Source organism: Sarcophilus harrisii, chromosome 5 (assembly GCF_902635505.1).
Source record: "Sarcophilus harrisii chromosome 5, mSarHar1.11, whole genome shotgun sequence".
Lineage (NCBI taxonomy): Eukaryota > Metazoa > Chordata > Mammalia > Dasyuromorphia > Dasyuridae > Sarcophilus > Sarcophilus harrisii.
This window is the reverse complement of record NC_045430.1, coordinates 261,670,266-261,693,974: the sequence shown is the minus strand read 5'-3', so window position 1 is coordinate 261,693,974 and position 23,709 is coordinate 261,670,266.

The following is a 23,709-nucleotide window of genomic DNA, read 5'->3' as shown; positions in this document are numbered from 1 at the left end:
AGCTATGCTTCTGAGACTTGGGCATTTTGAATCAAATAAGAAAGCAGGAAGCATCATTTCTGAAGCAATTTTATATACACTAAAACTCCTATCCAACAATCATTGTCTGCTAAATCAAAGGGAGGAAGAAAGGTAGAATAATAGCTAGAAAACTGAGGTGGAGCCAAAGAACCAGGGTTCAAATCTCAGCCCTGACATTTACTACTTGGATGGTCCTAGGCAATCTTCTCTTCTTAATCTCAATTTCCTGGTCTATACCCCAGCTTCTTAAACTGTGGTTCACAACGCCCTATGGGGTCTCGTAACTAAATATAGATATTGTGAAATTATGATCTGTTATTTGTATACTTGTTTTATGTACCTATATGCCAAGAGTCACATAAAAATTTCTCAAGCAAAAAGGGGTCATAAGTGGAAAAAGTTTAAGAAGCTCTGGTCTATAAAAAAAGACTAAATAATGCTTAAGGTCCTTTCTGTCACAAAATCCTGATTTAAGTGCAAATAAATTTGGTATTTAAAATCCCTTCCAAAGTGGTCACTCAGACCGATAAGACGTTCTACCTGTATCTTGTATTCTAGCCAAATGAAATGAATACCTGTACCACAAACACGGCCCACAATTCCCCACTTCTAAGCCATAGCTTGTATTGTCCCTATAATTTGGATAAATCTTTGACATCCTGGGATAGACAGTTCTGGATTTGCAGTCAGAGACTTGAGTCACTTAGCCTCCATCTGCCTCAGTTTCCTCATTAGTAAAGTGGGGACAGTTAGAACAGCTAGAACTTATATAACATTGTAAGCTTTGCAAAGTCCTTTATAAATACTATCTTTTTTTATGTTCACAACAACCTTGGAGATAGATGCATGGGGTTACTGTGACAATCAAGTGGTATAACTTTTTTTTTTTTTGTAAATTTTAATATGCTGTATTTGTTTTTACTCAGTCATTTCATTCATACCTGACTTTGTGACCTCGATTTAAGGTTTTCTTGGCAAAGACATTGAAGAGGTTTATCATTTTCTTCTCCAGACCATTTTACAGATAAGGAAACTGTGGCCAATGAGGTTGACTTATTTGCTCACGGCCACCCAGCTAGTTAAGTATCGGAGATTGAATTTGAATTCTTCCTCACTTCAGGCCGGATACTCTATCTACCCAATAACATTTATATATAGATAGAGGGTGTGTATATGAACACACACACACACACACACACACACACGTATATAATATATATATATATATATATATATATACATAAACACATATGAATGTATTATATATACATTATATATCATACATACATTATACACACAGATGTATTTATGATTGTGTAGAAAGAAAGCTGTATTTAAGGTCAGAAACTTGGGTTTGAACATTGATTATATTTATTCCTGGTGTGACATTGGGCAAATCATTAACCCTCTCTGGGTCTCAGTTTTCTGATCAGTAAAATGAAGAATTGAAGAAGACCTCTGAGATACTAGAATTTATTATCCATTCTTCAAAATTCACTAAAATCACAAACTTTTTTTTAGCATTTTAGGATTTGTAAAGCATTTTACAAATATTATCTCATTGGATCCTTATAGCAATCCTGGGAGGAAGGTTCTGTTATTATGCCCATTTTACAGATGTGGAAATTGAGACTTAAAGAGGATAAGGGAAATGCTCAGGATCACAAAGTAACTTTTGGTAGTGGTTTTCCAATTCAGGTCTCCCTGATTCCAAGTCCAGCATTCAAACCACCATGCTGCCTCTCCCAAGGAAAGAGAAAACTACTTTTGGGGGAGACTCAGGAGTGTGGGCCAGACAGAATTTACCAGGTATATACATCTTTTTTAAAAGCATCTTTAACATAAATAAAGCTTTTTAGGTCCTAATTACACCATGAAATTTTCCATTAAGAAGCCTTGAGCAAAGATGGCTCTTTTAATAAATATTTATAGAATTGAATACTAATGCACAATGGCACACCAAAGAATCCTTCCTCAAACTTAGTTAACTCAAACTAAAAATCAAATGATGCAAAAAAGTATTGCTTTTATGTATTGTCTCTTCCAAACTCCACTTCAGTCCTATAAGTAAGAAGATTTTCACAAACATTTCCTATACATAATTCAGTGCTCTTGAACTTGGCTAATTAGAAGCCAGAAGACTTGAGTTCTATTCCAGAATAGCTATTAGACACTTTATTTAAAGCTAGGTCTCCTATTCCTAATTTATAGAATAGATGGTCTTTCTTTTCATTTTATAGAGTCCCAGGGACACCTGTATGTAAGAAAGATCATCTCTTACCCATAGTCCCACCTGATAACCCTTGACACTGAGTCTCCCCCTCCTTGAAAACCATCTCTCTGTCCATTTTGCCACAGTGCTTCTTGGGATAAATATATTAAGATAAAAGAGATACAGGCTTACACATGAATACAAAAAAATCAAACTGATGAGTAGAGGTTAGGAGAAGTCATGGATGAATAGTAATTGTTCATAAAAAAGACTTTCTTAAAATATACAAAAGTCATCTGGGAAATGGAGCAGTCCCCTTGTATCTTGGGTGTTATTAATTGAGGCAGAGCTTCAGGGTCTAGGGAGCCATTGTCAGGCCTTGTGTGAAGGGCTGTGTTCTGTCCTGGGCACTCTGATTTAGGAAGGGGATTGAGAAGCCAGAGAATGACCAGGACCGTGAATGCCATTGAAGTCGTGACTCATGGGGACTAGTTAGAGGAACTGGGCATGTTTAACCTGGAGAAAGAGAGAGTAGGGAAGAGGGGTGAAATGTGATAATTTCCTCCAAATATCTGAAGGGCCATCATGTGGAACAAGACAGACCTGAAGGACAGAACCAGTGGCAAAACTTGGAAGATGCAGAAAAGACAGATTTGAGCTTGACTATCTCAAAGTAGAGCAGGCTGCCTCTAGGACATGGGGGCTCTTTTGTTGGAAGGACTCAAGCAGAGGCCTCATGGCCGCTCCTAGGGGAGGCTGTATAGTTAATTTGGATTTGATGGGTGGGGAGGCCCTTCAACGAGTATGGTTAGTTCCAGGGTATTGAGGTCTCTTCCAATTGTCCAATTTTCTGATTCTGGGATAATTAGTTTATAGACACTGCAAAAGGAAATAAAGCCTGACAGGAGAAGAATGGCCCAGTAGTTGGTTCGAGCACCTAAAGCCAGAAGTTGCAGGTTTTCAATTCAGGCCTTTCCAGAAAAGCTCATGTGACAATTTGGGAAAGCTTTCATTCAGCAAACATATTCCTTCCCAAATGGCCTTTTCTATTTAAGTGGGTTTGACCTAAGAGTTTGGGTAAAGAAAGATCATTTGCTCAACTGCTTTCTTTCCCAGCTCCATTTTAAAGTTTTAAAAAGAGAAACGTATTTAAGGTTGACAGATCTGAAAGTAAAGTATTCTAGCCCCATTTGTGACCCCTCCATAATATTTACCATTGCCTGAGCCAAAACATTAGTCCTCGGGTTTCTGGTCAACTAATTCAAACTGTCAAAACAAACAAGTCTTCATATAAATGCAAAGAAATATCACTTTGCCTTTGATAAAATAATCCTGTAATTTATCCAATTTGTTTATTTTCAGAGGGGCCTGCAGGAACAAAGGCAAAAGTCTGCCTTTGGCACAAAAAGGAGACCTGAGCCTTCCCAGCTCGCAAAGGAGCAACAAGAGGCCTTTCCTTCATGCAGAAGTAAATCCATTCGGTTCAGGTTCTCTCTCATATCCTTATTTGAGTTAAAGCCAAAAGGGGTTTAATGTGTCTATTAATGGAGATTAAGGCCAGTGCAGCTGCCATTTTCTTTTTTTTAAGGCAGTGCAAGTACTCTAATGGTTGCTTTCCTTATAGACTATTCTAGCTTCCAACTCCCTGTTGGATCTCACACCTGGGATGTTCTCCTTTCTTACCTTTACTTCTTGGAAGCCCTAGCTCTCCTGGAGGCTCATATCAACAGTTACTTTTACCTAATCCTCAGATCTAATGCTTAGATTCTAACTAAGGCTCAGATCAACAACCAATCTCTATCTTCCAGATGTATCCCCACCCTTTCACTACTAGTAAGTTCTCCCTGTATGATTTTTTTTGAGAATGTATACATGAGTTATCAAGTGCTAATTATGTGCCAGACATAGATTAAACTCTGGTGAGATAAAGAAAAAGAATGTATACTTCTTGGGGATCAAAATTCTTCCTCCTTCCCTCTATGCTTTCCTTTCTCTTTTTCCCTTTTCCTTTTGTCTTTGCAATCCTACTGTGTAGAGAGTATTTATGAGATGGGTTGGTGGCTATGATTTCACTCATGTAAGAACTCCCAGTAAGGAAAGTCACTCTACCAACAATTAAAGTCAATTGTCCTGCAAGTCAAAAAGGATAATCTGAGTGAAGTGAAATTTTATTTAGAGGGTTACATTAGGAGCTCTATGTGGAAGGCAAAGATATCACCTGTACTGAGAGTCCTGAGGAAGAAAAGAAAAAGAAAATGAAGGGTAGAAAAGAACAAGGAAAAGAACAAGAACAAGAACAAGAACAAGAAGAAGGACAAGAACAAGAAAAATAAGAAGAAAGAAGAGGAGGAGGAGGAGGAGGAGGGAGTTAATATGTCCCAAAGTCCAGATATGGCATCTGGAAAAGCCATTAGCAACATATTTGTTGCTAATTTAAATGTTTTGTGTGAAATGATTTCTTATGAAAAAGAATATATCCATGCTGTGAGAAAGAACATGTTTGAAAACTATCGGCCAAGGATTTCCTGAGTTTCTGGTAGTATAAGGGCCTTGCTGAGGACCACATGCTCAGTGTGGGTCAGAGGTAAGCCAGCATTCCTGACTCTGAAGCCAGTTCTCTGTCCACAATGCCAAGCCGTCTCAGCTGGCACGCAGGGGGTATTTAATACATTTTTGTTTAACTGAATTTCAAAAAAATGAAGAGAATCCCAGAGGTCTAAGGGAAAACAGTCTCCATCAAAAGCGTCATGAAGTAACAGATCACTCCTCCTTTGGGATTTGAGGGAGTAAGACTCCGTCTGACCTTGGAACTCAGTTTAGTCTCCCAGCCCCTCTCCCCCTCATCTCCAGGCTCCATCTAGGATCTCTTCTCCGTTTTTATTAGACATTGCCTGCAATTAGTCTCACTGCATTCTTCTGACTGTTCAGCACTGGGAGTACAAAACTACCCATCTTCAAAGGGAGCCTCCGCAGATCTTTGAGCCACCATCAATGGTAGGAAGACAGGAAACTCTAAAATTCAGGGTTTTTATTTTTTTTTAATCCCATTTGTGCTCTAACTGCTGCTCTGGCTGGTGGCAGAGACACCCAGTATCTCTAGAGAATAGAATGCATTGCTCCATTATGAACTTGGTTAAAATAATTGTCATACTTTAATTGGTACGATTTCATTTATCTCCATCAGGCTGGTGGATGGTTGAGACTCTCTGAAAGCTCGACATTTCTATGAAAATTCAATCCAATCAGCATTCATTAAAAACCTATCATATGCCGGGACGTGGGGAGGGACAGGCTTTGTTGAAGTCTTGCTGCTCTGTAACTGGTTTGACATCATTTATTGGGTGTCAAAACATCTTCTAGGATTTCTGGTCAATTGTCTTTGGCAGGGAGGAAAAAGCCAAACAAACATATTTACTAAACATGGTACTAACTCCTTTGCGGTCAATAGTTAAACTAAATGTGAACAATATATTGGATACAAATCAGCCATTAGTCCCTGCTGCTAGAGGGGAAACATAGAAGTGTTGTTTTTTTCCCTCACCATTCATTGTTCAAACGTCAATATTCTAAACAACTTCTTGCTTTACCAAGGTTACTTGGGACAAAAATGATCAGAGGGATATGAAGTAAAGGCCTTGTGGGCACTCTCATGCTGGAGAAGGCTCAATCCAGCTTCTGGATCCAGGAAGGATTGAGATTGAAGAGATGGTGGCCCATGGCCCAATGGCAGAAATGAGGAAAGGCCCTACCAGGAATACAGTCCCTAAAGGGAGGAAATGAGTCTCTCAGTATGTTCGTGTCCAAGGCAAAATGCCATTTCCCCATGCTAGGTAGGCCTTGGGGACCACGATATAGGATATTTAAGTTAAATATAGCAATAGTTATTTCAGGGAAATTCAGAAGTTGGTATGATTCTACAACCACAGGTCTGTCTCCATTTGGTGAGAGGGAAATAGCCTTTGAACATATATAATAATTTCTACATTTTAACTTGTAGCACAGCTATTTGTGTATGTCATTCTATTATAAGACTATAAATGTCTTGAGAACAAGCATTATTCCATCATTCACCCTCTTATCCCTATGACTGCCTGGGGAGAAGAAGGTAGGTTAGAATGGATTTGAAGAATTCAACTATTATTTGATATTATCAATGAACCTGAAACAACGGCCTTTCTTTAGGCATCCGGCCATTCTTGCTGAAAGAAAAAAAGAAAGAGAGAGAGAGAGAGAGAGAGAGAGAGAGAGAGAGAGAGAGAGGAAGGGAGGGAAGGAGGGAGGGAAAGAGGGAGGGAAGAAGGGAGAAAGGGAGGGAGAGAGGGAAAGAGGGAGGAAGGGAGGAAAGGAGAGAGGGAGAGAGGGAGGGAAAGAGGAAGGAAGGGAGGAAAGGAGGGAGGGAGGAAGGGAGGGAAGGAGGGAGAGAGGAAAAGAGGAAAAAGGAAGGAAGGAAGAGAGGAAGAGAGGAAAAAGGAAGGAAGGAAGAGAGGAAGGAAGGAAGGAAGGAAGGAAGGAAGGAAGGAAGGAAGGAAGGAAGGAAGGAAGGAAAAAGAAAAGGAGGAAATGTACAGAGCAAAGGAAATGAGTCTGTTATGTGGTAAAGAGAGACATGTAATGGATGGAGGGATCAATGGATGGAGGGATAGATAGATAGAGAAAATATGTGTCAGGCACTGTACTAAACATCAGAATCTAACTACAAGTAAGCAAATCCCTACCTGCAAGGAGCTGCCATTCAAAAAAGAAAGACAACATACATAGGGGTGCTCAGAAAACCGGGGGATAGGAGAGGCAAAGTACCCAGTCAGAGCAATGGAACAGCCAAGATGGAAGTGGAATTTGTAGAGAACGGAGTGAGGGGGAACAAGACTGGGGTTCTTCCTAACTGGTGGTCCTGGGGAGGGATACACTAAATGACCAAAGAAGGGCTCCGAGGTGCAAGTGTCTCTGGGTGGCACCTGAGCAGGTGAGGAAGGCTCCAAGGCTCCAGGCTAGATTGCCTACAAAGGATTTGTGGGGTGGAAATGATGGCAATCAGGCAAGAGCAGAAGGGATTAGTGGTTACAATCTGCACCAGTGGAGAGACTTACACATTAATGAAAGCAAAGGCCCATGGGAGCACTTAAGGATGCTTTGAGTTTAGCTCAATACCTTCAACAAAGCTGGCAACTAATAAATGTTCCTGGAATGAATCGGGTGCATATTAATGGGGTCTTACAACAATTCTGTGTCGAAGAGACCATAAGGGTGGCAGTATACTGAAGCTCCAGGGACTAACTCAAACCGAACCTAATTAATCCCCTGTCTTTCCCTTACTGTCATTAGCCAAGGTGGCTCTGGAACACGCCATCATGTTTATGCCTAATAGCCCCTGCCAATGAGATAGAACCCAGGCTCTGAGCTAAGCCAGGTAACACTCAGAATGTCTTTATATTTACTGCTGGGGGCTCCCTACCCCTCCCAGAACAAATCCGTAAAGTTTTGAACTTGGAACCAAGAAGATCCAAGTCCAAACCTGTCCCACACATTTACTAGTTGTATGATCTTGGATAAGTCATGAGTTTCCTCATCTGCTAAATGGGGTTAATAATAGCACCTACCTTACAAAGTTTATGAGGACCAGATAATATAATAAAGTAATTTGCAAACCTTAAAGTGCTCTCTCTCTCCATGTAATTGTTATAATACTTTTTATTATAATTGTCAGATTCATTTTTCCCCAGAAATGGTAAGTGTTGGGATGGCTATATCTCAGGTTCTTCCTTTTGAGTCAGCTCACTTATAAAACTCGAATAAGTGTGTGAATAAAAATTGGTCTGAGAAAGCATGCCCTTTTTGGAGTTGATTTTCTGGCCACAGATATTGAAACTGTGTATCACAAGGACATTTTAAGGGGATCAACCATAAGCATACTCTAGATCCCATAGAGTAAAAAGAGAATGTTCAATGATCATTATTATTCTTTTGCACCACAGTCCACAACATGAGGTGATATTTCACCAGAAATATAGGGGAAATGGAAATCTATCCTGTTGATTTTGGAGACAATGATCTCATAACGGACTCTCAAATTCCAGCTCTGAAATCCCAAATGAATGTCTTCTTGCCTTAATCTTGGTTATGATTCTATTGCTAAGCAATCATTGAAATGAACTTCAGAAATAGTTGGCAGGGGCTGCCTTTGCCCTCCAGCCACAAGAGAATGGCCACAGGAATAAGAACAGGACCACGTCCTCCCCAATAAAAGCAAGATGGCACCTGGAACGCAGAAGCGACTGACTGGGGAAGATAATGGAATCAAAGTGTTTCTGGGTCAGCTCAAGCTATGTTGGCTAAGGAAGAGAAGGGACCTTTGTGTCCGAGATGCGCTTCTACCTGGTTGTGGGCTGGAAGGTATGTGGCAAGGTAGGAAAAAGCAAGGACCTGAGACATGGTTTTAAATCCCAAGTCTGACTCCCATTAGCTGTGTGATTAAGGATCAGTTAACCTTTCTGAGCTTCAATTCTTTCATTCATAAAAGGAAGCAATAAAATTTGCACTCAAGTTTAGCTATGCAAATGGAGCTTCTATTAAATCAACATCTCTGATCCTCAACATCCCCATTTGTTAAATGGAGCAGGTGCACCACATGGTCCCTTCCAGTTTTAACACATTAGGTATATGCAAGTCATGCTTCATAAGTGCTTACTCACTAATTGATTATGTCTATTGATTGGTGCTCCATGACTATCAATTTCAATCATTTTTCAATTTTTCAATTGTCTGACTCTTCATAATCCAAATTGATTTTGGATTTTCTTGGCAAAGATACTGGAATGGTTTAGTGTTTCCTCTCCTAGCTTATTTTCTGGATGAGGAAACTGAGGCAAACAAGGTTAAGTAATTCAATTTCTCCTCTCAAAAGCCCAAGGTCACACAAGTTAGTATTTGAGAGAAGATTTGAATTCACGAAAATGAGTCTTTCTGACTCCAAACCCAACACTCTATCTATTGCATTACCTAGCTGCCCATATGAGTATCAGACTCCCTTCAATTTCAGATTAATCTTCAGATTAATAATAATAGCTTTCATTTAGGTGGCAAAACTATTTACAAACATTATCCATTTAATTATCACAAATAAGCTTGGTTCAGTGAGCTTAGGTGATCTACCTATGATCACATCACTAATAAATGCCAGAAGCTGGCTTTGAACCCAAACCTTTCCTGTCTCGAAATTCACCCAGTCACTAGCTCATAATTTAAAAGGGATCGACTAATTCTCTGTGGTCCATCCATACCTATGAGAAAAGATCTTAGCTTGGCTAAAGTGCTTGGCAGAGCAACGATTGTTTTTTAGAGGCATTTCCCATCTGGGAATCCAGGTGAGATGCAGGAGTTCCTCACACTGGGTGGATGCAAAGTTCTGAAAAAATGGTACAAGGCTTTTAAAATTAGATATTTTCCATAGATTTGGTTTTGTCATGTCTTAGCCACAAATCTTTTCCTCTTCACCAATATCTGTGAGTCCTAAACCCTCTGAGATTTTGCTCCTCCCTCATTCTCCAGAAGGCATAGGAGAAGACATGGGACTTGTGATTTCTTTGGTATAGGGAACTCCCAGATAAGGAAACTCTAGTAGAGCAGGTTGGTAATCTTTGCAACTTCAAGGTCGTCTAGAACACTGAAATGTTAACTAATTTGCCCAGGATCACAGGGCCAGTATGTGCTCGAGATGAGACTTGAACTCAGTTCTTGCCTTTAAGTCTTGCTCTTTATTACTGCATGTTGATTCTCACATTACCAAATAAAGTACTTTTTTAGAGGGAGGATTTTTTTGGAGAACTCTAAAAAAGATAAATAGTCATCCATTAGTATTAACAGTGATTTTAATGAATAAGAACTTAATTTATTTCATTTGTCAATTTGCATATGGATGGAAAGAAGGCCACCCCGTTCGGAGTTGCATGGAGCATTTGATAAAATATCTAACTACATCATGGAAAGGGGAAAAAAACCTAAGTTCCTAAATCATAAAAGAAATATTACATTGTAGATGAATTAGCAAAAGCCAGGAACAAATGGGAAAGGCTATTGCAATATAACCAGCTGAACTCACCCAATAGGTTCACTTAGAGATTAAACAAAAATATGATTTTAATATGATAGATTTCTCATTAAACTACATTGCATTAATTCCATATATTTTCCTCCTGTTCTTAGTATGTTTCCCTTTGCTCTTCCTTGTATATACTTATCTTCCCAATAAAACAGAATGACTAATGAAGGAAATGGTGGGCAAATGCAATTGTGTTTCCATTATAATTAGATTTCCCCTCTCAAAAGCCTTCCATCTTCTCAAATCACAACAGATTAAATTCTAGGACTGTTCTTGCTGCCAAACCACTATAGGATTCAGGTCACTTCATTCCAGAGAAGAAAAAGAGCTGCTGTCCTATGGTGATGTTGACAGGACTCAAGTTTTTCTATCTATTTAAAGAAGATACAAATGTTTAAGGTAACATATGTAAGTGTATGTGGAATATTGCCCACATGTGATAGATATCTAGCCAGACTCTAACACTGATGGTGATATTCACGGCACAAGCCTTTTGTTTTAAAGAGAGAATATTTTACAAAGGTAGCCAAGACCTCGTGACTGAAATGGTCCATGTACAAGTTCCATATTTGCCTAAACATAGTGGCAAAATGTGCTCATAGATGCAGGGAGTTGGGTAATGGTAAAAGCCAGTTAACCACCAGGAGCAGAGAGGGAGAGTCTGTTCTACTCTGTACCAAGGTTCCACTTTGATTTGGGCATGGATAAGCATCTCAGGTGGAGAGAGAACTGGGATCCAAAACAATTGACAAACTATCCACAGGAGAGTGTGGTATAATAGGAAAAGAACTGGATTTGGAGCCAGGAGAACTGAGTTAAAATTACAACTTCTGATATTTATTAACTCATGGCCTTGGGCAATACTTGATGATTCTGGAAATATCTTCTATAAAGTGACAGGGGTGAAGTGGGGTAGACAAGACAAACTCTAAAATCTCTTTCAACTCAGTCTATTTTCTTATGAAAAAACAAACCCAGATAAGTCAAAAGAGTAGGTGTCATTAAAATTTAACTACTCCAGAAGGCAATTGGACATTTGTCTCCTGGCTTAATGTCGGACGTAACCTGCACTTATATTCGTTTTTTGGTGGCTAGAGGGAAGAAACTTCTTTGGCCAACCAGAGTCATGAGAATTTCTATGGCTGACTTTATATATCTAAGTCAAATAAAGAATTCTCAAAAACATTTCTGTAGGCATAAAGACAGTAAAATACATGAGTAATATCATTTAATATCATTCAATTTTATGGTTAAAAAATCCCATCATAAAGTAGTTAATTTAATAAAAACACATGAGTCAGCAACAACAACTATATATATATATATATATATATATATATATATATATATATATATATATGGAATTAGAACTAAAGGGTTGAGAAAGGTGTTCTATAAAAGAACTAGATAGAATGAAAACTATTTGAAGGTCAAGACGGTTTTGCATTTATCCCTATATTGCCAGAACTTAGCACAGCATCTTGCTTAATAAATACTTTCAGAATGAATGAATGAATGAACATGGACAAAAGGAAATCCTATTATCTATAACCACTCATAATTAATCAACTCCAAGAAAAACGAGATATGTGTGACTTATTAAATATTTGACTTCTGACAACATCCTTCATCTCTTTAGATCTCAATTTCCTCATTTAAAAAGAATGCATGGGGTTGAATGAGATGCTCTCCCACATCCCTATTAAACTCTGATTTTATATAATACTTGGTCTTTGGAACTTGGCAAGACTTCATTGTGACTCGGTCCCTGATAGATACTTTCAATGGATCCTGCCACCTTAAATCTTTCACTGATCATTTCTATAAGTTAAGTTCCTCCCAGAGAATCAGTCTAACGATTCCATTGGCTGCTGGCTCTCACAGTCATTTCAAAAAGGTTGTTTTCAACAACTCTAGGATTCTCTACTCATTTCCAAAATTCACTCCAAAGTATAATTTCCATCAGAGATTTTATTCAAACCAAACTCTGCCATTTGAGAATAAGCTTTACTATGGCTTTATTTTTCATTGTTGAACATATTTTCCCTCATCCCTGTGTCCATCAGCATTTTAGATGAAACCAAGTTAGTTCAACACCTTAACAAATATTTGTAACAAACATTAGTTAGAATGGTTGGTTTAAAATATGCTGCCCATTCCTTCTCCCACTCCCCACCAGCATCACGCTTCTCCCCAAAATATACACCAAGTGCATGGAAAACTGGACTTATGCTTAGAAAGCACATGTGGCAAAGGGATAATCCATAACTCTTGGCCCTAGGAGTCCTTGTACCCCTCCGTAGGCACCTCATGAGTTCCCCTTAGTTTTTGTGAAGCTTTCTTCTAGGTTCCTTATAGAGTCTTGTCACTGTTGTTATTAGTCACTATGGTTCCAGAGACACTGCTAAGTACCAGTGGGAAGTCCAAAAAACTTGGGACATTTTGACACTCACAAGGTCAATGACATCAAGAAAAAGCAGGGAGAAGCTTGCTGCATTTCCTCCCCTTTCTTTCCCTTTTTTCTTCCCCTTTCTCCCCCTTCCTCCACCTTGGTCCCCTTCCTCCCCTTTTTCTCCCCCTTGCTTTCCCTTCCTCTTCCTTGCTTCCCTTTCTCCCCATTTCCCCCCTTGTTTTTCCTTCTTTCTCCTTCCTCCTCTTTCTCCCCTTTCCTCTGCCTTCCCCCCTTCCTCTTCCCATTTCCTCCCCTTCTTCCTCATTCCCCCCTCCCCTCTTCCTCTCTTCTTCCTCCTCCACTCAAGGCCTGGGCCGAAGTTGCTTACATCACCTGGTTGACCAAATACTGAAATACTGGTTCTCAACTAACTTTAAAAAAAATCCCTAAAGAATGTTTATAACTTGTCAACCAAGGCAAACACCCTTTCTACTTTTAATTTCATCCACCGACTGAAAGAATTTTGTTCCATTTAAACTGATTCATGCCTAGGCTAATGCCTTTGATTTACTAATTTAAGAGAAGTGTTATCCCTTGACAGAGTTATGAGGGTGTAGTATCTTGTTAGTTCCATTAAGTGGGGTGGGCTTATTGACTGATTCAATAAATCCCCACCCACTAAGAAAGAAACCAAAAGTACATTTTAGTCATCTTAAAACAACATAAAATGCCTCTTCAGTATCTAAATGAGAAGAACAAAAATGTAAGAAATGAATTTCCAGACTTTATGGCCAGATCTAGACAGTTAGAATTGCTCATATAATTCAGGTCAAATCACCTTTGATCTGAATTACCCAGATGATAGAGGCAATTTGTTCTATAAAAATTGCCAGCCTTTTGTGTTGTTGAGCCAACCATGAATTAGGAATTGTGGACAATAGAGGAGTAAAGAGGTAATATAAACTTTTAAAAACAGGTTTGAAATGTTTACTCCTCAGGGCTTCAGTCAGCACAGCTGTCAACTGAGGGAGTTATCTTCACATCTGTATGTTCCCTGCATTCTTTAAGGACTGTAAATTGCCCTGAAAGGGTTGGGAGATGTAATCAGGGCTTGGGAAAAACCTCCTCTGTCTCAGTGCCTGTAGACCAGAACAGCCAGACTGGAGTAGAGTGAAGGACTATGCAATTATCCAGATAATTTAATGTAGATTAGATGCTCAATCTGGATAATTTAAGGAAACAGGGACACTGCTACCTGAAATGTTATTTTTAACGGGTTATCTTCATACATTAAATCTGAGCAAGAAGATGTAACTAAAATAACTTCATAATTTCCTGGGATTAATGACTAGGAAATTACTCTCTCAGTCAGGCTAAGTGGATAGCTGTTCACTTAATGATTGAATTGGGCAATGAAGACAGATTAACCAAGCAATCAAAGGTAAAACTGCCAATACAAAAACACCTGGCATGGAGTCTACCTTTGTATAATCTAGAAAGTGCTTATTAAGTAAATTAGTTGTGGAAAAAACATTTCTTTTAGAAAGACTGATTAAATTATTTAAGAAAGTCAACTTCTAAAGCAATTGACAGGCTAAATACATCATTCTTCCTGTTTTTCTTTTTAAACTCCAATAGTCTAGTGATTCTATGGGACTGTGAATTCAATTCTACTCAACTCACCAAGCAACCATATGTTGAGGTACATGCTTCCCATGCTCTGTTCTTATTGTTCGGTTGTTTTCAATTGTGTCTTTCTCATCATCACCCATTTGGGATTTTGTTGGCAGAGACATTGGAATGGTTTTCCATTTCCTTCCCCAGCTCATTTTACAGATGAGGAACTGAGGCAAATAGAGTTAAGTGATTTGAGCAGGGTCACAGAGTTAGTAAGTATATGAGGCGAGATTTAAATTCAGGAAGATGAACCACCTAGCTACCCCTATGCTCTGCAAATAAAAATAATGTTACTTGTTCCTCACTTTCAACTGATAATTTTCTTTTAATATTTCAAAACTGGAGGTTAAGTAGTGGCAGTGTCAGGATTAAAATCCAGAAATTATGATGGAAGAGAAATAAGATAGACTTTCTAAAGGAGATGCTCTCAAGGAGATTCCATCTACTGGGGAGGAGAGACAACACTTTTAGAAAGCATATAATAAATAATACAAAGTCATTTCAAGAAAGACAAAAAGGGAAAGGGAGGGGAAAGATATGGAAAGGCTAAGGATGGAGAGAGACAGAGAAGGCTAAGAGAGGGAGAGAGAAAGAGGGAGATGGAGTAAGAGGAATGGGGGAGAGAGAATAAGAGAGAAAGAAAGGACTGAATAAGAAGATGAAGAGAGAGGGTAGGGAAGATGGAGGGATATGGGAAGGGATGGAGATGGGAGAGGGTAAGGAAAGTGAGGGAGAAAAGATGAAAGCAGAAAGGGAGGGCTAACAATATTAGGTGGAACCTAATGGAACCAGGTGGAACTAGGAAAGGCACCTGTGCTCAGCTTTTAAGGAAACTCCCAACTCCCTAAAGAATCAAAATTTCAGTTGCTAAAGGGGGATGAAGTAACAATAGGGGACTAAAATATGCTGCATCAGATCACCAGTGATAAATGAGAGTATCAAAGAGACATAAGACTGGAAAAGGAGGTGGGCAGGTCATGTACAGAGAATGAGAGATAACAGCTGGAAAGCCCATGTACTGCATTGGTATCCATTTAATGACAAGATATACAGAGCCAGATGTCCAGTAGTTAGGCTGATGAACTGCAGAATATTTTATGGGAAGATACTTTATAGTTCAGGAGAATTTCACAGGAGAAGAAGTGTGGGAATCTCATAGTCCACACCATTCAAGGCAATATCCACACTGATTAGATGACAGATCCACTGAAGTATTTAACCACTCCTTCAAAAATTCTTTCATTAATAAAATCACTAATTCAATGGCTTTTTTGCCAGGAAGTGAATTTCTATCTATTCAAATTCCATCAGTCTTTCAATATCCATCACAAATACCATCTTTTTTAGAAAGTCTAGCTTATTTCTCCTCCATCATAATGGCTGGATTCTAACCCTGACACTGTCACTAATTAACCTCCAGCTTTGAAATATTAAAGAAAGTTATTACTTGAAAGTGAGCAACAAGAAACATCAAACAAGAAGTTCTGTCTCACCCTACCTCAGAAATAGTATAGATAATTGGTCCTGCCATGCAAATTCCAGATTCTTCAAATCAGACTAAAATGAAATTGGGAAATGTTTTAACAATAACAACCAAAAAATACATTGTAATCACAAATAATGGTAACACAAAATAGTGGTTTTCTAAGTCAATACACGGTACCTAAGGATCTATTTCCCTTTGAGTTTGACACTACTATATGGAGACCAAAATGAAGCGATCGTTTTCTTGACAGAACTTTGGAATAAAAATGAAGGTGATAAGAGTTGGGTAATTTTCTACTAAACTGAATCAATGAAAAATAGTCAATCTAGGACATTTGTGGCCACTTTCCTCTCTGCTTTTGCTTATTTGAGATTCCCCAAGTTCCAGAAATATGGATGTTAAATGCTGAACTTGGGGGTAGGAAGAACTGAGTTCAAACTCAGCTGCAGATGGTTATTAGCTGAAAGGAGGATAATAATAGCATCTGCCTTCCAAGGGATAAAACATGATAATATTTGTAAATGACTTTGTGGTATTTTAAATGACAAATAATTTCCAGCTCTTTTCTTTATATATATATATGTATATATATAATATATGTATACATATACATGCATAAATGCATATTATACAATATAACAGCTTAATACTGCATTGAGACTTTTGGGACACCCTATATCACATATGTGTACATGTACACATATATTTAAAATGATATAGAAATATTGTGTACTTATACACATATATGTCAAATGATACAGAAATATTCAAACTTTTAAGTAACAAACAGGTACAATGCCATAACTAAATTCCAATTTCTCAAATACAATTTCAAGGGAAAGTTACTAAGATACAGCAAACCCCTTAAGGATGAAGTATCTTATTTTAACTTATAATGAGTATGCTAGCATGTTTATTGCAAATGATTCTTAAAATGTTTATTTGCCACTGTTTTATAGCTGCAAACAGAATCTACGTCTTTATGGGAAGGTCTGGTCTCCAGTTATGACATCTGCTCCTCACGTTGAGTTGAGTGCATCCGTGGGAGGATTTTCCTGACAGGCATACTTGTAATGCTTAAATGTAGCCAGGGGACCATTTAGAATCATCCCATAAGCTACAGGGTTTAAAGGTAGCACTTTAAAATAATGGGCCAGATCATTAATGACAAATCACAGTGGAAATCCGAGAGGGAAGTGCCCAAAGCACCCTCCTCCTACACTCATTCTGAAGGGGGTCATCATGGCACATCGCACCAGAAGCACTTGACAATAAATACACCATGCATTAGGAAGATAATTCATTTTAAAGTTGTTTAATTTAATTATACTGCATGTGAGCAATGTGTGAAGGCTAGAACTTGGTATGAGCTTTTGCAGATTACTGGCCATTACCAAAAACAGATTTTGCCTCAGCATTTGGAAAAATTCAGAGAGAAGGAAGACTCATTTTACTCAAAAAGCAAACTAGAATCATCCCCCTAAATAGTGATCATAAATTTCTAGAAATAATGGCCTCTCTCATCTCCCACAAGGTACGTAGACATGTTAAACAAGTTGGCAGGTTCAAGACCTCCCAAGAAATGGATTCCAAAAGTACTCATCAGTGTCTAAGAACTGCTGCTGTGCCAATGAGCAATCCCAGTTTTCATATGGGTAGCAGATTGCAGTACAAACATGGGGACCCTCTTCTATTTTCTTCTTTCCTAAAATACAGTTTCTCCTCTCAAAATTGTGTTCTTATTCACTCCTGAAATCATATATATTTCAATACTTTTCATTCTTGATTGATAACATGCTATAGACCCCATCTTCTTAAACTGTGGGTTGCAACCCCATGTGGGGTCTCATAACTGAATGTGAGAGTCATGAAATTATGATTTGTTATCAATACGAGTTTGATTTGCAAAACTATTCTATATACCTATATACCCAGGGTCACATAAAAATGTCTCAGTGAAAAGGGTCACACATGGAAGAAGTTTAAGAAGTCCTGCTATAGCCTACTCATTTACAGCATATACTTCATTCTGTTAGGGAGTATGGTTTTCTGTCTCACGGAGACAGCTAGGTAATACAGTGGGTAGAGTGTTGGATCTGGAATTAGGAAGGCCTGTATTGAAATCTAGTCTCCAAACAATTATATCTATGATGCTGGATGGATCATTAAGTTCTATCTGCCTCAGTTTCCTCATCTGTAAAAAGGGAATAATAATAGCATCTACTGCCCAGTGATATTCTGAGGATCAAATGAGATAATAACTGTAAAGCACCTTGCAAACATTCAAGCACAATGTAAATATTGGCTAATAGTATTATGGAATCACTAAGAGGATATCATGATAGTGATGGACATACTAGATTACATCCCAGGGTAACATCTCCTTTTTCACGATGAGGAAACTGAGGCAGGTAGAATGTAAGTGATTTGGCCAGGGTTGTAGGCTGGATTTGAATGCAGGTAAAGATGGAGACTGGGTTGGTCATGAGGTGAGAATATGAGATAACTTACAGCCAGTGCAGTGATATCTACCAGTGTTGAGAGGGTTAGAGGAAGGCCTTCAGCTGGTCACCTAGACTCTTTATGGAATTTCTGGAATTGGGAGAAGACATAGATGAGAGTTACCCAGGAAGTGAAGGTATAGATGAGTTGTGATCTGAATTGTTGGAGCAGGTAGTCACCTCTGGGACATCACACATCTACAGTCATTATGATACATGAGTCCCAATCCACAAAATTTGTCCCAAGTGCTAAGATTCTCCTGAGGATGCTTGATTAACTTGGCCCGATATCAGCCAAATGCCTTGTTCCATCTTGTATAAATCTATCATATTTCAGTGAAGAGCTCTACTAAAATGCAAGTAAATCCTTGATCTTTTCCCAAGTTCCCTCCAAAAGCTAGAGACCGTAACCTTTTTCTTCCATGCTGTATCTTCTCCTGCTGTTCTCATAAAGTGACAGCGTGACCCTGTCCAAAGGGCAGAAGCCATTAACCATGAAATCTCTGATTCAGCACATCTTCCAAGATGGGTGAGAGGATTATGAGCTGTCCATGTGACCCAGAGGACCAGCAGGATTCTCACAAAATGGCTAAGTCCAAGACTGGTCCCATGTGGGGCTGAAGATAAGTACAGTTATTGTCTCATAACTTAAGAGTTCCTCAGGTCTCTCAATGCATAAATCAGTTACCCAAGGATGCTTGCTGCAGAGAGCAAAGGCATGAATCAAGTATTTCCAAGAAATTCAGTAACAGGTGCACTTGGACAACAGCGAATATTAAATTATTCCTAAATTACAGATCCTGTCAATAAGAGGTAAGATATCTCACAGGGTCAGCTCGATTTTCTTCTTCCTTTTTTATTTTTTTTTACTTACTGTGGTCAGATTATCTGAAAACCCTGAATTGTCAATATCAACCTCTTTATTTATTTTTAATTTGGAGCATTATTTAAGAAAATGATGCTGCTGTTTGCTAAATGTGAGAATTGATTTCTGGCAAAGAAAAAAAGAAATAAAGGAAGGCTGATGATCTGAGAGTTTAAATATCAGGAATTGGTGCCCCAACTTTTAGTAAATGAAGTATTTAAGGGCTGAGATCACGGTTCATTTTAACTCTATGGTAATTCGATACAGGCACTCACAATTATTTCATTTTCAATATTACTGCTCATGTCCCTCCATAAATGATCATGCCTAGAGAGGAGAAGCTAATTTTATACATTTCCATAATCAAGATTATTTTAAACAACTATCTTAATCACTCTCTCAATCTATCACCATCTGGGATGCCAGAAAAGTGCCCCAGTTTTACTTGTTTTTATACACTCAGCAAGAACTGACCTTTGGTCAGTTGGGAAAGTGGATGCAAGGGTTTTGTTGCTCCACGCTCCCCTCATCCCTCCTCCTCCCTTTCTCTTTTTGCTCTCCTTTCACGATTTGTCCATCCCCACTTCACAGACCCTTCTCAGGCCTCTGTTGCCATCAAGGCACATCCCATCACTGAAGAAAATATTACGATCAACTCATTGCCACAAGGAGTTTGCCAAGATGGGAGATCCAAAAGAAAAGGAGTGAAAATTGGTTTGACTTTTCACATTTGTCTACCTTATCATGTGTCAAGATGTCAGCCTCAATAGCTCACTCCTGCTCAATTCACAGGGTCAATTGGTTGGCTACTCTTTCTATAACACTACTCTTTGACATCCCCTTTTCTCCATTCACACAATGACCATCTCACTTCAGGCCCTCATTACCCCTCCTGTGCTTGTTGCACTAGCCTCCTAACAGGTCTCAGTTCCATTCTATTCTCTATGCAGTTAGGTGGACACAATACTGGGAAGACCCCATGTTTAAATCTGGCCTCAAACACTAACTGGTGGTGTGATCCTGGGCAAGGTATTTAACTCAGTTTACCTTATTTCCATCATCTGTAAAATGGGGATAAAAATAGCACCTACCTCCCAGAGTCCTTGTGAAGACCAAAAGAGAATATTAGTAAAACATTTAGCTTAGTGCTTGGCTCATAGTAAGCTATGATTGTTTTCCTAATGCGCAGGTTTACTCGATAAACACCAATGACTTTCTATGACCTTGAGAATTAAATATTCTCCTATTATATATGATACATATTATATTTTACTATATTATATTATAATATTACATTATATTATGTAAAGCAAAAGCACTCACACTCAGGGAGCTCACAATCCAAGTTACCCATAGAAGATATTAACTGAACTGATGGATCTGAAATCACTGAGAAAGAGGGTATGAAAAGAGAAGGGAAAGAGCCCTAGTTAGAGCTTTGGCTAATGCGCGCACTTGGATCACGGGAGAAAAAGGATACTGAGAATTCTGTAGGGAGTACCCTTATCATAGCCTCACAGCTCCAGTGGATCCCTGAAAATTTAAGCGTGGGGATCCACCTGCATCCCATACAAGAAGGAAGTTAGCTTCCGCCCAGATTTGGAACTTCAAGACTTTTAGGAGTGCTAACATACAACAGTCTGTATTCCTCAGGAAATTGGGCCACTTGAAACTATGGAATGAGGATGATAAACAAACTTACTTATGAAAAGCTTATTAGTCTCAAATGAAGGGGTGCTGCCCAGATCTCCGTTATTGTTATTTAATGTTGATCCTCTGCTTAGCCCTTCAAATATATCTTTTCAATAGCCTTTTACTCTTCATACTGAACTCTATTTTCTCCCACAATCATGAATCAGTTCCAGACATGTGGTTATATTTCCAGCGAGGTCCACGGCAGAGCAGATACATGGCTCCGATTAACAATCATGCTAGTCCTCTCGGGTTGGTAATAAGAACCACACTATCTGATGTCTGCAAATGTTCCGCTCCATCCTGCTTCTCCTGAGTGCTTATGAAGCCCTGGAGAAGATCATGTACACAAACTCTTAGACTATTCATGAGATTTTAGGTGTAATCCACTCGGAGAATGTTTTCTCTACTAATTTTACTCTGTTCCTTCTCTTCTCTACGCGCTAAATTAAAGACCAGGACCCAATATTAGTGTATGTGGCTCCAGGTCAACACCTGTTTCCTCACTCCCCAGCCTGTCCCTTTCCCCTTCCCTTCACCCACACAATACTCATTTATTCTCTCTTTCCCCTTAGTTCCTTACAGCCTCCCCCACTCCCAATTTGGGGTTTCTACTCCTTAGTCTAAATCTCCTTTCTCTCAGCACCTGTTCTTCAGTTACAATTAATCTTGTTTTCATTTTATTCCTGTGCCATTTCATTTGAACAGTGCCCCAACGAAAGCCCAGCTCCATCAAAACCAGCCCTTCTTGAGGAAACAAAGTGTGTTTTTGAAAATATGTCACTCCTGAAGGATGATTAAGTTTAACCCAAAGGTTTTTGTTCTTGCTTCCTAGAACTTGAGTGATTTACCTTTCTTGGGGATTTTAAGCTTTAAATAAGAGAGCAATGTTTTAGTAACATCCCAGATTATAAGGTTATGAAACATGTGACATGAAATCAAAGAGACTTAACATTCCAGGAGTGCACCTGATCCGCACCAGGCAATCCTTTCCCAAGTCCCAGACGTGGAAGCAGCTTTCCTGATAAGCTCATATCTCATATCCTGGGGGAGAGCTGGGGCAGCGGGGGTCAGGGATGAAATGGGGATGCTCTGAGCCATTGATGGAATACCTGAAAAATGAATAAAAGCTACAGTGAAAGGACCAGGACCCACCAACAGTTCAGAGCTGAAAACCCCAAAGTCTCAATAAATCTGGTTCTCAGAGGTGAACTAAAAATGGGTTGGTTTGGGCCCACGAACACATATCTCCATGGGCCTAAATGTTACTCAATATGCATATCTTGGCTATGACCATTAGCCTTAGAGAAGAGCCTCAAAGCAGTCGTTATTCATTATACACAAGGAAAATGTGTAATAAGACAAGTAGAGCTGTATCCATACAGATCTAAAAGCATACAAAGGGTCTAAACAATTCTCCAGTCTCAAACTGATACATTCTAACCAGAGCAATCCTGAATCCCCCAGAACTTCAAGATTCTGTGGCATTGGGCAGAGCACCCAGAAGGGATGGCAGAAGGGGCCTTTGTGATTGGGTCAGGCTGGGGCAGAGCTGGGATGGCTGAGGGTGGAGTAGATCCCTTGTGGAATACCTCTGGGGACAAAGGATGCTCTTAGGGACTGTCTCAGAGGTTCTTGGTTTCAAGTCTCAAACCTAGGATCTGCCACTTACTATATATGTGATCTTGGATGAATTACTTAGACTATTTAAGTTTTAGTTTCTTCATTGATGAAGATGAGGGGCCTGGATTCTAATATCTGTTCAACTTTGAAATATATGATAATAATATTAATGTTTTACTATATATTTGTGTGTACATTTATGCGTATGAGAGATAAATGTGATATACACACATATACACATACATAGATATAGATATACAACTATAAAATGGCTTCAAGGCTACCTCTATCCATTAAGCTCTGTTGCTGGCTACAATCTTTCCTCTCTTCCATTCGTTCCTTTTCCTTCCTTTGCTATCTATCATTCAGATCAGCCTGAGATGAACATAAATTGATCAATAAGATGCCCTCAGATATGGCTTCAACCAATGTTCTATGTAGTATTTTTCCTAGATTATACTTTCCTTGAGAATTTCTTTAAAGAAAGCCTGTTCTCTTTCATTTAAATAAACAAAACCATTTGGTTCTATGACTGTTGTTTCTTTATTAGCAGGGGGGGGGGGGGGCAGGTTGCAGCCCAGGATGCCTCATTTTACTCTAGCTCTATCTATAGGTTTCTTCAAGGCAGCTTCAACACATCACACTTTTGGTGCTTTACTTGTCTGTCTTACACAATAGCAGATATGTCTTTAGCTATGAATTTTTAGCATATTCCCTTATCTTCTCTCCTTAGGTATTTACACAAGTAATTTCTAAATAATCCTTCACAGTCATTTGATATGTATTGCACACTTTGTCTCATTACATAAGACCTGTTGGACTGGAATGTCTCCCACAGGGTCTCTTAGGAGGAAAATCTAAATCATTGAAAGTGTGTGTATGTAAATATGTATGTATGTATATAGGTATATGTATGTGAATGTATATACAATATACATATATATGGAAATATATGTGTACACATATATCTACACAAATATAATTGCCCCATTGACTGATACAAGCCATTAGCTATTTTAATCTTTTGTGATATAAAATAATTCTATTGTTTTTAATAATTTTAAAAATTATCTAATTGCTCAATGGATAGCAATAATCCTTCTCTGTTTGCAGCAAACAATATATAATATTTGAGTTAGATAAAC